At 44.5% G+C, this 6566-nt stretch overlaps 1 pseudogene; it reads left to right on the plus strand.

Annotated features, from left to right (window-relative positions):
• Nucleotides 1-5432: 5432 nt before the first annotated feature.
• Nucleotides 5433-5551, plus strand: LOC136859360 (5S ribosomal RNA; annotated as a pseudogene).
• The last annotated feature ends 1015 nt before the right edge of the window (nt 5552-6566 follow it).

Consider the following 6566-nt stretch of genomic DNA (forward strand, 5'->3'; position numbering starts at 1 on the left):
AATAACAACGTGATTTCTCGTAAAAAAATATACCACTTTTGTGATATTCAGCAATTCTGTCATAACTGTTGCAGAGTTCAAAAAGTGTTTTTTGAAAACCTTACTCTGACACTGAGCACAGTGCAAACTGTGTTAAAACAGGTGGAAAGACCTATATTAATGAGAAATAATAAGTAGAATTCACGAAATGCAAAAAAATTAAAAAATTGTATGTCAAAACTGTTCCATGGTACAACACTCTCCCTATGTCTTTCGAGTTGACGCCTTATATGCGACCTGCACGTCTGAAAGGACGGCGCCCTATATTATTTGCTGAACTCTATACCCGAATACGGAACACTCCCTCAGCCCCCGAGACATCGGAATTAACCAACCAAGGTTAAAAATTCTAACCCAGACGAGAATCGAACCCGTCATCCGTTGGACAAAAGGCCAGCACGCTAATTAATTTATTGTGCCGGACGACTATATGGTATAGTAGAGGAGGCTTCGGTTTGACAGATGCATGCTCATTATTAAACTGTTCATAATGCAGTGCATAGAGTAAATGTGTAACTGAAGCGCAATTGCACTGCCACTTAGACGGCACCTCAGTTCGCAATAGAGCCATCGCGGGCGGAACAGGTGTTTATTATCAGGCCTTGAGACATGAGATAGGCGCATGCGCAACAGCCATACTTACCCCTCACACCCCTTACCCTCCATCCACGCGACTTCTCGCCAGACGACCATAGTAGCTAATCTTGCAGCACTACATTCACCCTTCCACCGTCTGTCCTGAGAACGGTCTCCGCAATTTTCCTTTCTCCTCACGTAAGGGGAATGTGGGACAGATCGTTTTATATTTACAGGCCTCGGCCACCAAACCCTTCACCTTCTCCGCATCTCAGATCTCCTGGTCTGAGAGAGGGCGTTACCCTCTACAAGGTCCTAATGAAATCATTCTCCGTTAGCAGTCAAGAATCATGCTATTGATCTTACCTCCCGTTAACTACTTTTATGGTTCTTGGAGACGCCAGGGTGCCGGAAATTTTTGTCTCGCAGTTCTTTTATATGCCAGTAAACCTACGACACGAGATTCACGTATTTGAGCTCCGTCACTCGCCGGACTGAGCCAGGATAGATTCTGCCCATTTGGGCTCAAAAGGCCAGTGCTCCACCGGCTGAGCTACTGAGCCCGGCAACAGCAGTAGTAGTAGTAGAGCAATGTCCACGGGAAATAGTACTAAAGTAAATGTCGATACTCAACGGTAACTTATATTTAAAGCAAAGGCACTTACTTGTAACTCGGAGTACTACACATATTGCCAGTACCGAAATAGAAAACCAAAGACCGAGCGAGTTGGCCATGCGGTTGGGGGGCGAAGCTGTGAGCCTGCATTCGGGAGATAGTGGGTTCGAATCTCACTGTTGGCAGCCCTGAAGATCGTTTTCCGTGGTTTCCCATTTTCACACCAGGCAAATGCTGGAGCCGTAGGCCTGCCTTAATTAAGGCTACTCTCGCTTGCTTCCCACTACTAGCCCTTTCCTATCTCATCGTCGCATTAACGGCCGACTCCATGTCTAAATGGTTAGCGTGCTGCCCTTCGGTCACAGGGGCCCCGGGTTCGATTCCCGGCATGGTCAGGAATTTTAACCATAATTGGTTAATTCTCCTGGTACGGGGACTGGGTGTATGTGTCGTCCTTATCATCATTTCATCCTCATCGCCACGCGCAGGTCACCTTTGATGTTAAATCCAAAGAACTGCACATGGCGAGCCGAATTCCTCGGATACCTCCCGGCACTAAAAGCCAAACGCCATTTCATTTCATTTCATTTCATTTTGTCGCCATAATACCTGTCTGCATTGGTGCGACGTAAACTAACTAGTAAAAAAGAAAGAGTTAATTTCTGGAACAACAGTTAATTATTGATAATCGAAATCAAAGTTCGTTACTGTAATACGAAATCAAAGTTAATTATCGAAACAGGGACCCAGCGTTCTTTTCTTCAACATTACGTCATACATATGGATTTCATCAGTGGCAATGCATATTTGAAGACGTTCGCTCCTCATTATATTCTGAAAATTTTCTGGAAGAATGGTCCTAATATTCTGGATTGCGTCTTGCAACTCAACAACAGTGTGGGGTCACCATGCGATTTTTTCCTTCAGATAATCTCTTAGGAGAAGTGGGGGAGGGCGTGGTTATCTCAGTGGCTTAGCTGCTGGCTTCCCACCCATAAGGCTGAGGCTCGAATCCCGGTCGATTCTGGGTCGAGATTTTCATCTCAGGAATCATGTGGCGTCAGGAAGGGCATCCGGCCCTAAACTCCCGGCCAAAACTGAAATTAGCTCGGGAGGCTCCAGCGACCCCAGAAATAATTGGGATAAGCTGAGGAAAGTTTAAAGTTTTTAATCTCGTAGGAAAAGATCGCGGGCTGACAGATCGTGAGATCGCACCGGAAATGGAATATTGTGAGATTAATCGATGTGGAACGAGGTGGCGCTGTGTATCCATAGAGGTACGGTAGTCCCATATTGTTGGAACCATATATGTACAGGTGACCTTGTACCTGTAGTTGTGAAACGAAGAAGTTTTCAATCATGGCTTTATATTGCCTGGCATTGACAGTCACTGCTCGCCCGGCATCATCTTAAAAAAGTACGGCCAAGGAATTCTGATGGAAAGTCCGATAGCACAATACACGACGACCTTTAGGCTATACTGTGGCCTTACAAAATCAGTCATCAGTGATCTGCATATAAGGCTGTTGCCCAGAAGGCAGATTCTCTATCAATTGTTCACCTACATTTTTCTTAAATGTTTGTATAAATTTGGTAATTTATCGAAAATTTCCCTTCATAATTTACTCCAGTCCCTTAATCCTCGTCCTATAAATGAATATTTGCTCCAATTTATCTTCCTGAATCCCAACTTTATCTTCATATAATAATCTTTCTTACTGTTGATAGTTCCGCTCAAGCTTATTCGTCTACTAATATCATCCCACGCCATCTCTTCACTGACAGCTCGGAACATACTGTATTACTTAGTCGAGCATCTCGTCTCCTTACTCCCCAATCTTTCCAGCTCAAGGTTTGCAGCATTTTCGTAACACTATTCCTTTTTTGGCAATCGTCCAGAACAGATCGTGCTGCTTCCCGTTGGATCTTTTCCAGTTCTCGTATTAAGTCGTCCTGGTGTGAGTCCCATACACTGGAACCAAACTCTAACTGGGGCCTTAACAGAGACTTATAAGCCCTCTCTTTCAAATCATCACTACAGCCCCTAAATACTCTCCTAACCACGTGAAGAGATCTGTAACCTTTCATAACAACCTCGTGAATATGATTACCCCAATGAAGACCATTCCTTGCACCTAGGTACTTAACAGTGTTGCCTATGAGGCACTATCACACCATAGGCAAAGTACCGTATTTACGCGAATAATCCCCGTATATATTTTAAGTATTTGAGGCACGAAATTGGGATGCGGGTATTATTTGCGTCAATGTTGGCACTTTTTTTTTCTAAATGAGCCTTCCTAAATTTAGGGTGCGGGGATTATTCGCGTAAATACGGCAATTAATACTGAGAGAACTTTTCATCTTGATGAAACCTACAATTCCCGTTTACAATCATACCATTGTCCGCTGTCCATCTCACAATATTGTCTAGGACACTCACAGTTCTGCTACTCATTTATTACTCTATCATCCGAAAATAGCCGTATCTGTGATTCCAGTCTTTTCCTCATATCACCTATATATGTATAACAAACATAAAGATACAATAATACTGCCCTGTCTCTTAATAATTAATCACCAACTCTAAATCTCTGGCCTTCGTGATATAGTCTCTCAAAAGCCTTGGATAGGTCAGTCGCGATACAGTCCATTTGACCTCCTGAATCTAAAATATCTGCTCTATCTTACGGGAATTCTACAAATTGAGCTTCACTGCAATAATCTTGAATAAAAATAATGACCTGACGAGTAGCTGAAATTTTGTTTATTGACATACCCGTTGAGATAAAAGTTTGTCTAATCGGACATCACCAGCTTTTTCAAAATATTGCTATCTTTGTTTATTCTGTGCAGTAATGTGCAAAAATCTCCCTTGCTCACTTTATCCACCGGGGGGCAACTCTTGGTCCATTTACAGCTTGTATGAATGAAACTATAAATAATAATAATAATCATCATCATCATCATCATCTGTTTACCCTCCAGGGTCGGCTTTTCCCTCGGACACAGCGAGGGATCCCACCTCTACCGCCTCAAGGGCAGTGTCCTGGAGCTTCAGACTCTTGGTCGGGGATACAACTGGGGAGAATGACCAGTACCTCGCCCAGGCGGCCTCACCTGCTATGCTGAACAGGGGCCTTGTGGAGGGATGAGAAGCTTGGAAGGGATAGGCAAGGAAAAGGGAAGGAAGCGGCCGTGGCCTTATGTTAGGTACCATCCCGGCATTCGCCTGGAGGAGAAGTGGGAAACCACGGAAAACCACTTCCAGGATGGCTGAGGTGGGAATCGAACCCACCTCTACTCAGTTGACTCCCGAGGCTGAATGGACCCTGTTCCAGCCCTCATACCACTTTTCAAATTTCGTGCCAGAGCCGAGAATCGAACCCGGGTCTCCGGGGGTGGCAGCTAATCACGCTAACCACTACACCACAGAGGCGGACGAAACTATAAATAACTTCTCACAATCCTTTGCAGGGACGTGTGAGATATCCAATGTTCTGGAATGGCGACGAAGAGATCAAGTGAGGCTTCGCCTCAGATCTGTTTGAACATGTTGCATGTTGTCTGGCGTTCTGATAGTTTTTGTAGGCCCTGTATGCTCTATGTCGGCTACCGATCCATACTGACGCCACTTTTGCTTTTCTTTTTACGTTGCACCGACACAGATATGTCTTATGGCGACGATGGGCTAGGAAAGGTCTAGGAATGGGAAGGAAGCGGCCATGGCCTTAGTTAAGGTACAGCCCCAGCATGTGCCTGGTCTGAAAACGGGAAACCACGGAAAACAACCTTCAGGACTACCGACAGTGGGGTTCGAACTCACTATCTCCCGATTACTGGATACTGGCTGCACTTAAGCGACTGCAGCTATCGAGCTCGGTGCCACATTTGCAACAACCTGGATACTGCCCTTCTGTTTGGAACACGGCATAGCGTACCCTAGCACGGAGCATTTCTCGTTGCACTGCCACAACACACTTCAGAAGCTCGAACACCTGACCCGCCTCAATGCGCACCGGCGCCGACCAACGTTCCTTGGTGAACTGAATGGCATACCTCGCAGGTCCGATTACTTTTGACAGATAGCGTGACTGCACGTCGACCTTCGCGGGATTGCCAATTATAATTGTACTATATCCCATTGGCCACCCTGTAGTAATAGATGATCAACGTTAATCTTATCGTACAAGCATATTCAGCCGAAGGCCATAACATGTTGAGTACAACGGTTCTCGTCCGAACACCGAAGTTAAGCAACATTGGGCGTAGTCAGTACTTGGATAGGTGACTGCTTGAAAACACCCTGTGTCATTGGCTCAATTCGTTTGTCGATCTCCGTAGCGTAATGGTTAGCATTATTACCTGACTTTCTCGACGATCTGGGTTCCATTTCCGGTACTGCCAGAAATTTAAGAACGACCAGGAGAGATGGTGAGTGGTTAAAATGGTACATGCAGCTCACCTCCAATGGGAAAGTCCTCAGGACGAGGAAAGGAGGTGTACCTTTTTTCTTTAGCTTATTCACACTACAACAGAAAATGCGTCACCCGTAAATAACACTTGAATTACTGTATCTTGTAAAGGGTCTGTTATGTTGTACTCATTCTAGTGAAATTAAGTTCTTTTGAAGATCGAGAACTCAAAACTCGCCGTCATTCTCTTGACACCAACGCGACCGACGTGGAATCTCTGCCAATTCATGAAGGATTTTAATGGAGGGAAATTGCATCCTACGTAACACTGGCAGTTCCGTCGCCTTAATCACGATATCAGAAATCACTTGCGTCCTTGTTTATCTTGAAGAAAAGAAAGTCTTTGGCTTTTGTGCCAAGTTAAAAAGAGAAGAATACTAGTTCGCTTTCTTAGAAGAGGCCTCAGCTATTCCAAAGAGGTAATGCCGAAATATTTTAATTTCGCCGGAAGGGTATAGAGAAGATCAATTTGGATAGGACATATGTTAAGACACAATGGACTCATAAAATATCATCGAGGGAGAAGTTGAAGGAAGGGACACCAGAGGCAGGCCGAGATTGTAGTACATCAACTAGAAGAGGCAAGCTGCCTGACTTATAGCTCTCAAATGGAAGGCTGAAAGCAGGGAGACATGGCGAGCTTCTGCCAACCAACCTGCGGGTTGATCACAAAGGAAGTAGAAGGAGGCGAAGAAGAAGAACTTCGCAGAGCTGAGTATCTCAGGCGGTAATTATTATTATTATTATTATTATTATTATTATTATTATTATTATTATTATTTCTGACTTATTGCTCAATTTATTCGGATCGGTACTTGATCTAGATTTCTCCCACTTTTACTGTCGGATGTCCTTCCTAT

The sequence above is a fragment of the Anabrus simplex genome, chromosome 1 (assembly GCF_040414725.1).
Source record: "Anabrus simplex isolate iqAnaSimp1 chromosome 1, ASM4041472v1, whole genome shotgun sequence".
Taxonomy (NCBI): Eukaryota; Metazoa; Arthropoda; class Insecta; order Orthoptera; family Tettigoniidae; genus Anabrus; species Anabrus simplex.